This window comes from Plectrocnemia conspersa, unplaced genomic scaffold (genome assembly GCF_051122295.1).
Source record: "Plectrocnemia conspersa isolate PC_06_02 unplaced genomic scaffold, ASM5112229v1 ptg000014l, whole genome shotgun sequence".
Classification (NCBI taxonomy): Eukaryota; Metazoa; Arthropoda; class Insecta; order Trichoptera; family Polycentropodidae; genus Plectrocnemia; species Plectrocnemia conspersa.
The window spans coordinates 18303261-18318461 of record NW_028277178.1 but is presented as its reverse complement, the minus strand read 5'-3'; the positions used below and the strand labels follow the sequence as shown (position 1 = coordinate 18318461).

General features: G+C 33.2%; 1 protein-coding gene and 1 long non-coding RNA gene across 5 annotated transcripts in view; one reads left to right on the top strand and one right to left on the bottom strand.

Annotated features, from left to right (window-relative positions):
• The window catches only part of Amph (amphiphysin), a 54081-nt gene that overhangs the window by 25297 nt on the left and 13583 nt on the right, over positions 1-15201 (top strand). The window lies entirely within an intron of this gene.
• LOC148226427 (uncharacterized) lies at positions 2030-14766 on the bottom strand. The gene is made up of 3 exons (XR_015812406.1): positions 10263-14766; positions 6863-9528; positions 2030-6702 (listed from the first exon to the last, which is right to left on the bottom strand). It is a non-coding gene; the product is annotated as an uncharacterized LOC148226427 (long non-coding RNA).

The following is a 15201-nucleotide window of genomic DNA, read 5'->3' as shown; positions in this document are numbered from 1 at the left end:
ACTAGCGTATCGTACAGACCGCGAATCGTTAATAAATTATTATGATACGCGATACTTGATAACAGTGTAACAATAGTTATTTTCTAATAATAGTATTTTAGACGGCTCATACGAGAATTTATAGATCTCCAGTATAGCATAAACTAATCGATGTAGTGTGCCATGTACATGGTGATAGAGGCAGGCATTAATTTCGATAATCATTATTATTACTACGTTCAATAACACATGAAGCAATGACTATTTTGAGATTCGTGTGCGGTATTCATTAATTATCTGCAGAAAAATCAATGAAAGCTATCTTATACAGTGTGTGTCATCTCGCATTGAAAATATTTCTCGGTTTATTATTAGGAGCTTTCATTTTAATTTTTATACCATGGTCAGCTCATTGTGAACGTTTATTTTTAAAGCGGACCAGATCCGAGTCTAGTGCGCTCGCACCGGACTCGAAGTGGAAAGAACTCTCGAAATAAACAAATTAATTTATGAAACCCACGGATTTTTCAATACGCGTCTAAAGATAAATAAAATGCATTAATTCGCTCGGTGACTAATTACTCAATTAATCTCGTTTTTTCTCTTTCTGTTGCAGGTAATTTATAACGGAGTGCTCGCTACACTAGTCGCTAGCTCGGCGACAAGGTAAACCTTTTAAATTTGCTCCGTGTTTTACACCCAAAAGCCCGTATGAAAACATTTCAATTTATATAGGTTTGGGTTCGACGTAGCGTCACATTTGTCCCCGATTCGATACATATTTGCGTATTCTCCACAGCGACAAAAAAATACGCAGCACACTTAAACGTGTTAATTAATTATTGACGTTTGCTCTTGTGGAACGCATGCGATTCGTTGTGTGAAAAAATAAGCTTAAATACCATAATTGAGTGTCTCTTTATGAATACAACTATAAATTTATGATTTGATTAGAAATGCAAAAGGAATTCCGCCGCTTATATTCAATATAAATTTTAATATTGTATTATATGTAATATATACATACACACTCAAGAGTTATGTCTGTGAATTTCATTTTAATTAAAAAACATTTAAGGTCGGTTCACACAGTCGTCATGAGTTTTCATCGACTTTCTATTGTCGATTAATAAAAACGGGCGATTACGCAGATTAAAAAAGCGTAATTGATGTATTTGGCGGCGTTAATCGCAGTGTCGATTTAAAGATTTACCACTTTTCCAATAATTAACCAATTATGTGTATTATTTTTAGATCTTAATTAAATGCTTCATATTATATCTGATCATCCAAATACAGTCACCATCATTTTTTTTTGTTGATTAGTATCTTTTGCAGTACATAATAATATATACGGAAAATACTTATAATTGCTAGTATCGTAACAGTTAAAGAAACAATAGAGTAATTAAAGTATATAGTATAAATGAATCATATATTTTACATATTTCTTACAATTTAAAACACTAACTATATAATCCTAAAAAATCATAAACTGCTTTAACTGTTTTTGCTGCGTGATGGTAACAACAACAAAACATTAAAATAAATGCGTACTATTTCTACTGAATTTTCCATAATTGTCTAAACGTGATGGCTCCGGCGTGTTATTTCTGAATTTATTCCTCTAATCTGACAAACGTTAATCTAAATTAAAATTACTTTTCGAAAATCTGCGTTTATCATCAGCTATCTCGCTGTCAACGTGTCACATGTCTGTCCTCTAGTTACCAAGCTCTTAAGAATGCTTATAATTCGTAATGAATCATCTGTTTTAAATGCTCAGTATATTCCTGGAAACATACATACTGAACGTTGTACTCCGGCTCGGAGTAAATATTGTATTTGTGACTTAACCTTTACCGGAAAAAAACTTTTTTATTATTGAATCCACTGCGGTCCAATTTATTTAATCACTAAAATTAGACTTCATTTATTTATGGCATACCCTTCACCTTTTCATAACAATATTACTAATTACAATAAATGAGAATACAGGCGGCCCTCGACTTTCGCATATAATTGGTTCCTGAAAATGTGTGCGAATGTTAAATGTTCGAAAGTAGAGGGAAGTAAAAAAATTGAAATTGTGTGTATTTTAAAATATTTATTTATCAAGTAAATATAAGATGTTTAAGAGGCGTTTAAGAGACATGTTTAAGTGGGGTTTGCGGATGTTTCCTTTGAAAAGTTATCAAGAATTAACTGTTTTCACTATTCTTTTTTTTTTCTTCATATAGTATTTTATAACATGCTATGTCTTTATTGATCGCCCTACGCACTTGAGATATGCGTTCTCCATTGGGATCACAATCTTCCATAATATTTAAAAATTTGTCAAGGTGCATGAAGGCTTCATTCATATTTTTCATTGTTAAAGAGTTTTCCAAATAAACCTGTCTCATCTACATTAAATATTTGGATAGAGAAATATTCTCCATCTTCAATAATTTTGGATAATTAGGAAATAAATTCTTTTGCAGCATCTTTATCCGCATCAGCTGATTATCCAGTAAATTTAATATTATGAAAAGAATACCTCATTTTAAAATTGTAAAACCAACCGTTACTTGCTTGAAAAACCGTGTTAACATCTTTTTTTTATCTATCCTTCCAATTTTTGTGCAAACTAAGAGCTTTTGCTCGAATAATTGAAATACTCAGAGGGACATCTTTTTGATGTTGGTCATCGATCCACGATGACAAAGATTTTCCATTTCATCCATGTTTTTTTTTTGCTGTGTTTTTTTGGAAACATATCTTTAAAGATTGCGGAAATATATCTTTATTTTCCACAATTTTGAACGTATTTCTTAATTATATTTTTATTTTGCAAAATTGAACATATCGTAGACCTGTTTGTATCATACGAACGTCCGATTGAAGCAAAAGATTCACCGCTATCAGAACGTCTAATAATTTCCATCTTTGTCTTGAATAGTGTGAAGTTTATGAGTTCCTTGATTTATTTTTGTTCGTATCAACACTGAACTTGATTACATATTTTTAAAACAAAATGGCATAGGCATAGAGCAATATGCGAGATACGACATATGTACTTCTTCTGCTTATTTTCCCCTAAGCGACGAGTTGTCTTAGTTTATATTTTGTACTGTAATTACTTTTAGAACTTTCATTAGGTTAGGTTTGGGTTTGAACAGAAAAATGCACGTTTCGCAATTGTCAAATTTAGTTTTATAGACATTTTAGAGCAGCATATAACGCCTGATTTTTACTTCTAAAGGAATTTGTTTTTTGCGCTCTCGTATTGAACAAAATTTGGTTTGAATATATTTCGCCTAACACTTATATCAGAAGTCCGTAGTAATATGGCAAAGTATAGCTAACGTATTTTTAAAACATAGCAATATGCGAGATGCGACTTCTTCTGCCGCGTATTTTCCCATAAGAAAAATATTTCTTACTTTACCTTATGAAAGTTCTAAAACTATAATTAGTTTTAGAACAATCATTAGGTTTGGTTTTGCTTTAAACAGAAAATGGACGTTTCGAAACTGCCAAATAGAATTTCATAGACTTTTAGAGCCGCATATGATTTCAATGGCGCCTATCAGTAAAAGTATGTTTTTGCTAATGAAATATATATCTACTGTTAAAAATGTATTTGGACTTCACAAGTGAAAATATAACTTCACTAAAAATACACGTTCATTGCAACATTTATATATCACATGCGAATAAATAATGATAAGTACGTAAATGTATATATTACTAGGTACATATGGAAAAGTTTAAATCATATCATTTTACTAGCACCTGCTAGATAAATTATATTTTCACCGGTGAAAATGTATTCCGCTATGATTTCACAAAAATGACGTATTTTTAAAAATATTTCCGGGATAGATTCGACTTTTTTTAATTTTCTTTGAAGGATAACCCGAGAATTTCTGGTTTTGAATCAAAGACGTTATTTCAGCTTCTTTTTAGCTAAAATCGCCAGTCAGTGGTCGATTTTTTAATAGTTCAATTTCATAATGTTTCTTAGTATTTCATTAAATAACATGCATTTTCTGGCAAGTGGGGAACATGCGATTTAACGCAGCTGAAGCACCTAAAATCCAATATCCACTACTTAATTGATATTATTTTGCATAATTAATGAAATACATCAAATGTTTGATTATTTAAGAAAAACCGACGGTATCTTTAAATTTGTGGGTTTTTTTTAAGTTTAGAAACAGAAGTTGGATCATTCTTTATATAATATATGATATCCTTCTGCATGTATCGCAAAAATCTATCGTACAACTGGAGGACTACTCTTGATTTCAATCAAACATTTAGCGTAATTAATCCTCGCGACGTAATAGGGCACAAAATAATAAATATATGACAATTGATTCGTCAACGTCAACTTCACGATTCGACATTTAATGTCTAAATATTGAGTTAAAAACAGCAATAATATAATTAGTAAAGATACTTTAGCATATTATTTTAAATAGTGAAGCTACTTATGAACAGCCTTGTACATATACAAAAATAAAAATTGAAGTGTCATTGAGTTTTAGGTACACGCATTCTATGCCGCTTCCAAAGTCTATTCACGTGTCGATCCATCGAACAAATTGCCACTTTTGCTCCGCAGCATTATTCGCATTATCCGTTCGTTTTACGTGACGACGTCCGCCGTACACGTACATTGTCCAGTTCGCCTTCGAAACGTAGATAATACGGAGACAAAAGGTGGGGAAAAACACCTATGTTTTGCATACATATTTCGAAGAAAAAAAATCATATTCACTGGGGGCCCGTACGTGTGTTTGAGCGATCGATCGAATCGCGCCGGGTACAAACGAGCTTTTACAATAATAACCATTTTGTATTTATTTCTGTACGCGCGGTGGATAGACACAATATAGATACATGTGCCCCGTGTTATTTGCAAAGCGATGCGCGGGCGTACGAAACAACAGTAGGCGGATAGCTTTTTTCAAAGGCTCAAGAAAAATAACACAATTCGGCGTTTGGTGCGCGCTAAATATTTACTAGTAATTTAACATAGCTAGGAATTCCGCTCGAAGAGTTGACCCAGTGATAGCGACCGCGGTTTGCGGTCAGCTCGTGCCTCTTAACCAAACTATGCGCGGGTCACCTGTCGTCGTGACTGAGATGAATCTATAGAATGTTTAAGAATCATCGACAAAATTAGTATACATTGGTTTTTGATTTTGAACCAATAAAAGTAGATGCAATACATATGCAAAATAATTGTTCCATGCATGAATTAGCTCACTCTATTTTATAGGGTCACTAGGGTCCTAGTGTGCAACTGAGCGAATTTTTAAACATATGGCATTCGATAACATGAACATGTATATCATGGAGTGGATCGTTGATGTCCATGTTTTGAGTCAAGACCTAAAAATTAGCTCAGATCATGTTGAAAATAGGAAACAACCAATCATCCGTAGTGAGGCATTTTGAATCGAATGGGGGTGGTTTTAAGATACAGTTTTTAGAGTTTACATGAATTGTCAGCTGCAAATTTAATTGCACGTATTTCAATTTGGGCTTCTTTGTGATTGGTTGTAGATTAAATATATTGTGTAATATGAGCTTCTGTAACGTAAACAATCAATTACAACAGAACGTCATTGTGAACGATTATCTAAATTAAACTCTGAATTGCTGAACAGAAAATGTGTTACCTTTTCACATAACAACCTATGACTAGGATTCTCAATTATTCGTAGTTTTCAACTATTCGAATATTTAATTTACTTAACCAATTAGTGTAAAAAAATTAATTAATTGACTGTAAAATATTATTTAATCATTAATTACTTTCATAATCGTTAAACTTTTTGAATTTTATAAAATATACATAACACAATGCGGTGCGAAACACTGATCAATGAGGGCATCAAAAGTAAAATGTTTAATTAAATATTTATCAGTCATTTCAGATTTTTTTGAATCACTAGAATTAAGATCAGCTGCAATTGAATTAATTTAGCAAAATCGATGGAACACTTTAAATACATAATTTTATTGAATTTATTGTATATATTATACAATAGCGTATAATGTTTGAACGAATTTGATATACATAAATATCGGATTCGTATCTGCGTTTGTTTTGTGCTGATATGCATATAAATTAACCGCGATCGAATTATTGAACTGACATTTAAACAACAAATACAAAAACCTAACTCGAATTTGCAACATTTTTTTTCGTTCAACGAACGAATTCTGCGAATTTCGGTCATAGTAGACACAAATGTTTTCCGAATGCGTTAAAGCATTTTTTTTATTCAGAAATAGCGTATTATTGTCTCGCATTACGAAACAAAATAAAGGCGCATAATAAAGGCCATAGATTTTGAAGCGGTATATTGCGAAAAAAAACAATACCTTTGTTTCACAAGTAAACAAATTGCTTTATTTAAAAAAAAAATCAAATTTCATTCGAAATAATATAAACGAACATTCGATAAATTATTCGAATATTCATATAGTTTAAAAACGGGTGAGTGCCCTACATGTGACCACCAATTTTACGGAGCTTGCTTCTTTTGACTTCCACATATTTCAAATAAATAAATTAAAACATCTTGCATTGTAATGTAATGGAATAAATAAAATAATAAAACTTTATTTTCGAATGTCAAATGGCACGCACATTACATTTTTTATATAATTATATGTTACAGTGTATGCTGTTCAAACCAAAACCTAACCTATACGAATTAACTAAACCCAACTTGACTTAATGAAAATTAAAAATATCTATAGTTTACATTCTAGAGATCATCTCATCGTTGTTGTCTTAAAACTAAGTATTGCAATATATGAGTATCCTTCATTATGTTTTTGTTTTCCTATATGAAGAGATGCTATGTAATTGAAGAACTGTGCAAGCAGTAGATATCTTCTTCTACGTGCTAAATACAATTGTTTGTATCGTTTTTATTTCAGCAGCATACAAGAACATGGTTAAAACCAGACTTCCTGGTAATCTCATTTTAATTTGTGTGTCGTATTTTTCTATGTTTATAATATACAGCTTTAACGACCTAATAATTCAAATTTCGGTATGTGCTTCGCCGAAGGAGACGAAATTCAGCTTATAAATTTCAAACAAACAATGATTTAATTAAAGTTACAATATAAGCACATATCACAAATACAGTAGCAACTGTGGGACGCGGTATTCAGTGGGTAGTGTATCCGGGGGAGCAGGCCTTCATGCGTTATCGATTCTCTGAAGGACGTAGTGGCGCCTAATGTATATGCCGGCCCTCTAAGGGGGCTTAATCTCCGTGGATGCAGCTATAAGGACGTCAATCTCTGAGAGCGCCGAAGGATGCTTTCTGTGCGCCTTTTTGTAACCTTTGGCTAAAGGTTAAACTCCGTGGCGGTGGGTCCAATGGCGTAGGCTCTCTGTGGTGCATGGTTATGTTCTTTCTCAGCGATGACTTAAACAGTCACTGCCCTGCCTTGACTTGGATGAAAACGTCAATACGGACCATAATTCTATGAAGTTTTATTTTTGTTCTCAGAACATTTGGATGATTCCTCGAAATTTCCATCGACGAGTCACCCCTTATCTTGTTCGCTGGAAGCGGTTTGGCTTCACATGATCGCCACAAATAAAATATTTGAGTTAACGTATCAATAGTAGTGTTATTGTTGTTGTATATTTGAAGAAAATTCTACAATATAAAGATAATTTCTCACAATTGAGAAAATTTTTAATCTACATATCAATTCAGGTTTGTAACTAATTAAATGTAATGATACTATTGTTAGTGATTAAGAGCGCAATTGTTACTTATATGGACATCGAACCGATTGATCTTTGTCATAAGCCAATGAAATAGTATTGTTTTCTCTCGTCGCGCGTGAGAATTTCTACATTCTATCGAGTCACTATAACACATCTTATTTGTACCTGCGCACTTTACCGAATCCACAAAAAAGTTACATTCACGGGCGGTCGTCGAACTCTATTTTCGACACGTGATTATGACGTTGCCGTAATATTGCAATACGAACAAATAGTGTCATGTTTGTAACTTAGACTGAAAAGAAGCTCGATGATTTACCATATTGACTCTTATTCGAAACGCTCCTAACACGATTTTCGTGCTTCTCACATAATTCTTATTTTATTTTTGAAAAAGTGCAAATTGTCCAAATTCACGCAACTGTCGCTAAGTGAAACAATGTTGACGCTCGTAATGTGAGAAGGAAATTCTCCGTTGACGGTGCATGAATGGGACGAATCTCAAAATGTGCCGCAAGGATAGGTCAAGATTGGAGACTTTCGAGAAACTGTGCTCAGTCTTCCATCTCGCTCCGGTGGTCGGTGTCCGAGATGCTGCCGGCCACATTCCTCGCCGTCCGTTTATCCAGCGACCCACTTTCATCTCTGGGGCCCTCGCACTATTCACCTGGCGACGTGCGCGGAATACCGATTCACACACTCCCAAGCTAATTTCCCCTGCACTGAATCGGTGGTGCGATTTTAGACCAGCTCTTCGGGATGTGAGAATCGGTCGATGCGATGATACGCTTTTCACACAATCAACCAAACAATTGTTTATTAAATTATGAAATATTTATGCGGTGCGCTGTTATTCCACGAAACACCTGAACTTGTTAATCCGCGTATAATGGCGTGCGTTCTCAAATAAATCAAGTGGGAAATGATTGACGTGTGTGTATTTACACTGTAATGTTTTGTCTAATTGTATACACTTAAAGTTGGATTCGTTGAATGTTTTCATGACATGTGCGAGCTTACAATGTCTTATTCACTCGCTCTTATCAATCGTTTAAAACACAATTTGCATCCAATACTATTAATTTGTATTACTTTTCATATTTATTATTAACGATTAAGCCTCCGTGGCCTTTGAACACTAACAAAAGACGATACAGCTTCTAAACATCGTCCAAATGTTCAGAACAAGGCCCTTCTAAAACTCTCGCATCTGTGATGACGCTGCTTAAGCCTCAGTGCCAGATTCATATCAGTATATGTATGTATAGTTTACTGTCCAGTGTCTTCATTGAAGCCATTGTAACATATAGTAGCTCGTTTGATTTGATCCCGAATTCTTATAATACATCCCTCGTTTTATATACACTCAACTCTTTTTATACGCGGATTTTTTTACATGATTTTGAAATAACACGTTCCAAAAAAATATTTAATATATATTTATTAATATGTCCAACGAGAAATCATATGTAAAAAACTACGACGTCCCTATAATGTGTATTCAATCGAGCACTTTTTGAAGTTTCTGAGGGGCGGTGTCGACAATCCGCTGATACTCGACTACTTTCAACTACGGGATGTAGATTGCCTTAGAGCAGTGGTCACCAACCTGATGGTTCGTGAGAGAATTTCGGTGATCGCGGAGAGATTTTAATATATTTACAATTAAATATCATGTGCATTGAAGGCCCAGACAAATATTTGGTTTAGCTATGTAATTATTAAATCTAGTTCTATTATACTTCCAGCTGCAAAATAATTCAATTACATATATTGTCCACAGTAACCACCTTTCTTTTATTTATTAATTTATTTAGCTTAATAGCTAATCTTTACATCAAACAACTTTAAGTATATAAACATATATAAAAAATATACAATAGAAAATAAAAATAATCACTAATAAAACTTAATATTATAATTTATTTCTGTATGTACGAAGGTGTTTTTTAATTCCATTTATGAAACCCGTTATATTTTTGCTTTTTCGGATTATTCTTGGAACACTATTATACAAATCAAAACCTCCGTACATAACTCCCCTAGCCGTACTCGTTTTCTTATACTTATCTATCTTTAAATTTTCTTTATTTCTAATATTATATTTATGTACATCACTATTTCTTATTAAATACCTATTAAAATATTCTGGTAACGTATTATTTTCTAACTTATATATAAATATTAAAACATTCATACTCAATATTTCTTGAACATTCAACCAATCTAATCTATCAATCATACTTTTACAACTAGTTAATCTATTTTTATTTAAGATTACTCTCATTGCCCTATTTTGTAATTTTTGCAACATTTGTTTGTCTAATTTATTTAACATATTTAATATTGTTGCACAATAATTAAAATGGGGCAATATTATACTATCGTAATTTTTTTTTTTGTATTTATACTTGATATATTTCTTAATCTAGATAATAAACCTATTTTTCTACTAATTTTTTTTAATATGTAATTACAATGTTCTTTAAAATTTAATTAAATTAAAATTTTTAAAAATTTTAACCTGTCAGTGCAAAGCTTTTATTAAAATTGTCGCACCGACCGTAAAAACAGAACCTCATAAGGAAGGCTTTAAATCCATTTATCATTTCTTATACCGGCTAATGCAGACCGTACGTGACAATAGATTAAATAAAAGAAAAGCATCACTATATGCATTCGAAATTTTCTGCAAGAATTAATGTAATATTAAAAATAACAAAGCTTTTGGGATATAAAACAATTGGTTGTAGAGTTGCTTGATTTTACACATTTTTAAAATATTTATTGGCAGTTCCAAACCTGTTTAAATGACAGGTTGAAACCTGTTTAAAATTCAATGAAGCGGTCATAAAAGCCCAGTAAGAAAATACACTCTTAATTCATTGTAATTGGTCCTAGCAGAAAAATGTGAATTAGCAATATACCCTAAAGCTAACCAAATGTATAAAATCGGATACATAGCGCTCAAATTAACAACTGTCATTTGAGACTTTGCGTGTTCGCTAATATTATGTAAACGTGACTATTTTTTGCATTATTCATAATTAATGTATGTGATTTTTTATTTTTTTAAAGATAAGTGCCATTTAATACGTATAATTTTATTTGTATGAAAAAATCATGGTAGTGGTTCGCGAGACACAAAATTTTTAGTTTAATGGTCCATGAGGTCCGAAAGTTGGTGACCACTGCTCTAGAGAATCGCGATTGCGTCCCTTATGCTTGACTTGACAGCTAGAGGATTTCAGCGCTCGAAAATTATTCAGCTTCTCAGCGAGCTTGTCAGACACAATGATGTTTTCGGCGATAGCTGCGAATATGCCTATGAAATATTTGTACCATCGTGACGCATTGGGTCAATCTGTCAATTCATGAGAATCTTTAAATGTAAGAAATAATTTTATTTAGAATCATTTAAATACCGTGTATTCGTTCGACAAACGATTGATTCTACGGCTTCAAAATAATATCAAAAAGAGAGTGCAAGAAGACTTGAACCTTTCAATTATTATATATGAAAGGTCGTACTGAATACGAATGAGACTTGTACATTAATAAAGGGTAATAAAGCAGCCATGAGAAGTTTTCCTGTAGTATAAATTTCCCGTTTGAAGTTAATGAAACATTCTAAAATAATACACATACTGTGTATCGTTCATTCAATAGATACAATGCATTAGAAGCTCTTAACTTAACGTTTTAAGTTCATTGACTCAATCTATTGACGCGACCGCATTTATACATCTAATATGCATGTCATGTTTATTTTATAAATATATAATCGTGTTCATAATCAACTACAAGATTCCAAATATTTGCATTTTTATTAGATAAGTTTTTAACAAATTAAATATGTCACTGGGTTAGCTTAAAAAAACAGCATCTGAAATTCAATAATATAACTATTATCATAAATATTTGGGGTTTTTTATACTCACTCGCGGTTTTCTGTTTGGTGAACCACGCTTGTGGGTTAATGCCATCTTCGTTTTCTATTAACCCATTTTCTCATTGTTTAACTAATTTGAGAGATCGACGACCGCGACCGCGGCGTGTCTTTTCTGTTATCGAATTTATCAATCAATTTGCGTAATTGCTGTTGATATTGACACGGTTGCTCGTCGGGTCCAAACCGTTATTCAAATAAATTATGGAAAAAATGCTTGGTGCCAAATTTTTTTTTAATATAATATAATTAAACCAGCACGATATATTGCGAGTTTATAACTATATAGAGTGATAGATACAGTATATTGTCCAGTACTTTGCAGGCCATAGTATCACTTAGTATTAAGTACGTATCATTAAATAATATGTTTGTATAGCACATTTGAACGTGATTCGCTCATCAGATCAACAGGTATACGTATTTGCACACTTCGTTACCACGATTTGATAGTATTGCGCAATCGGCTCCCAAACACACCTGCGAATCAAGGCGTGTCATACATACACACATATTATGTTACATACACGATATATTTCGGAAATCATATAATTGCCCACACGCCACGACGCCTCTTCGAACGCATAGACATATCTGTGGACTAAAGGCCTTCGTTGTCTTTTGAAAAAACATTAGTGCCTCATAATGGACCGCCTCCCGTATTCATCGCACTTGAATATTTTACAGCCGTCAGCGATTCTCAATCGTCGCCAGTTGACCGCGGAAGATTTCACTCCGACCACCTGCCGAGCGCTACAATGCGATAAGTCGGCCATCGGATGAAAGTTCGCCTCGCCCTTCGCGCAGGGTCGCCCCTAATTGACTCGAAATTCCCGCCGCGCAGCGAGACCTTTTTCGATCGTTTGCTCGGTAAACCGAAGAAAAGATAAGGGATTCGGCACACGCGCGCCGAGCGAATAGTTTTGCGCTGAGCTCTCGTTCTGAATATGGAAATAGTGGGTTTTCGAAACGCGCGTAAAAACTCGGTCATACGAATACGTTAATATGTTTGGTTGCGGAGAGCGTTAAATGAACGTTTTTAATTAATTATTAAAATATTTTTAGTTGTATGGAGGCTCTTGGCTGAAAAAGCGGCATACGTGTCACTAATCAAATCGTATGTTTGAGTAGAGGACCGTCGTTTGATGCTTATATGAATGTAGATACTACACTTTTTTGCACATTTGTCGTATTAGTTAATTGCATCTCAGCGGCAGGTACCTACTGTGTCTCTTTAGTCTCTTATCATATACACAGGGCCGGATATGAGCATACGCAGCCAATTTAAGTCAAACAATAATCAAAACATCACAAAATGTGAAATTACAATTCGTATTATGATATTTCATTCTCTTAAAAATACAATGAAATCAAAATTATGTGAATTCTGGGGTCGGTTTTGCAAGTACGTCATTTGAAGGTAGGCAGATGGAGACATTTGCACCACTTGAATTTAATGAAATACTATGAATCGTAATGAAATTGTAATATTAAAATAATGACTACTAACTGGCTAACTTCCCCCCTCTAAAAAAAAATTATACGGCACGATTTTATTGCTTTTGACGTGGATTTTTTATTTCTGAGAAGGGATTTTTGCGCTCTCCTTTTGGTCAAAATTCGGTTTAGATATGCTTCATTCGATTTTCTCTAATTGTAAGTCGTACTATTGTTATGAAAGCTAGATAATCGAGCGTTTCCATTACGACGGCGACTGCACGATTTTAATGCTTTTGACGTGGATTCGAAACTCACGTCATTTGGGGGAGGGATAGGTAGAGGAATTTGCCTCTCCTTTGAATGTCATTTAATGAAATACCATTGATCTTAAAAAAATCAAAATATTAAAAAACGTCCACTGACCGGCCAAATTTCCCCCCTAAAGCTAAAATGACGTCTCTGCGGTTTTGCCAACTCTGACTTTGTAAATTTATATGGCCTCGTGATCCACCAAAATTCCATCGTTAATTTTGCGCGGCCCTTGGAACCCTTTGTGTAAAAGAAAAAAGGGCCAGAACAATTTGAATGTGACGTTGCTATGAATCATTCCGCAAAATAACATTGAATTATTAGCAAACTAGCATTTTTATACAAAGTAAAAAATACATATTTTTATGTAATATAAACTAGCAATATAACAATAATAATAAATCTTTTCGGCATTTTTTGCATGTCATCCTATCATCTAATGCGTGAAATTTTACACCCCAAGCTAACTACGTTTTAGCATTTGAGAATCAAAAATAGTTTAAGTCAAGTTCTACACCAAGTCGCATGAAAACTGCATGTCATTTAATGAAATATTAAAAAATGACCACCGATCGGTGCCAACTTTTGCTCTCCAAAGCAGGCTTAGCGCTGCATAAAAACTCCATCGTCAATTTTGCTGGGCCTTGGAACCCTTTGTGTAAAGGAAACGAGGGCCAGAACAACTTGAATGTGTTGTTTCTATGTATCATTCTTTCACGTTTATCTTCGCCGCAATAAATCAATAAAATACACAAAACTATGGCCCATTAAGACGAATATGTTCGATCCTGTGTTTTCTTTTGACAGTCCATATTGCGGAAATAATAGGCGTTTCAAATTTCAACATACGTTGATTGTTAGCAGTGCTTCGAAAACTTTTTATATCAAGCCCCTTTTAACGTTAGATTTTTTTACTAAAGAATATATTATATTTATTAAGATTCAATAATGTAAAGATTCCTTAGTTCCTATATAATAAATAGTAGTAATCCGAATGTTGCGTCAATTGTTACGGCAGCAGATGTTATATTTCCATATATTATTAGGTAGAGTACGCTCGAGATAAGGATTCCGGTTTGTTATTGTGTGCGTGAACTGTGTGGCTCAAAACAATTTCGCTCAGAATATTTAATTTTTTTATTTTAAAAGAAAATATATGTTTATTTAACATACATACATCTGAGCTAAGTTGAAAATTTCAACGGACAATTAAAAATATATAATCGAAGAAACCAGACATTGATGTCATTAATTAAATATTTGCTAAATTCAAAATCTTTCACTAGTCAAAAAAATAATGAAGTCTTTAGCTATTCTTCAAAATCAAAAAGATATAAAATGGGGAAAGAAATTATTCACAGATTGTTTAATGGCTCGACGACTCTATTAAATCATTAGAATCCATTGAATAAATTAAAAAATTATCATTGGCGCAACGATAAGAATAATAACTTTTTTAAGCCTTACAGAGAATAGTGTAAAAAAACCAACAACGTACGGATTAATGGAAAAATAATTAAAATATTTTAATCCACATGTAAGAAAACGAATAACTTACAGTGTATATTTTGAAGCCTTGATATCAATTAGCCCAGATATGCCCAAGAAATTTTGTTCTCTTAAAATTTCATTTATAAATAAAAAACAGTGGCACGAGTTTAGTGACCTACCCATGGGACAGTGGGCATATTTGCATTAAACCAATATCAACACAAAGTTATTAAAAATAAATCACTAGAGAAGATCGAACTTCTGTGCCACACTG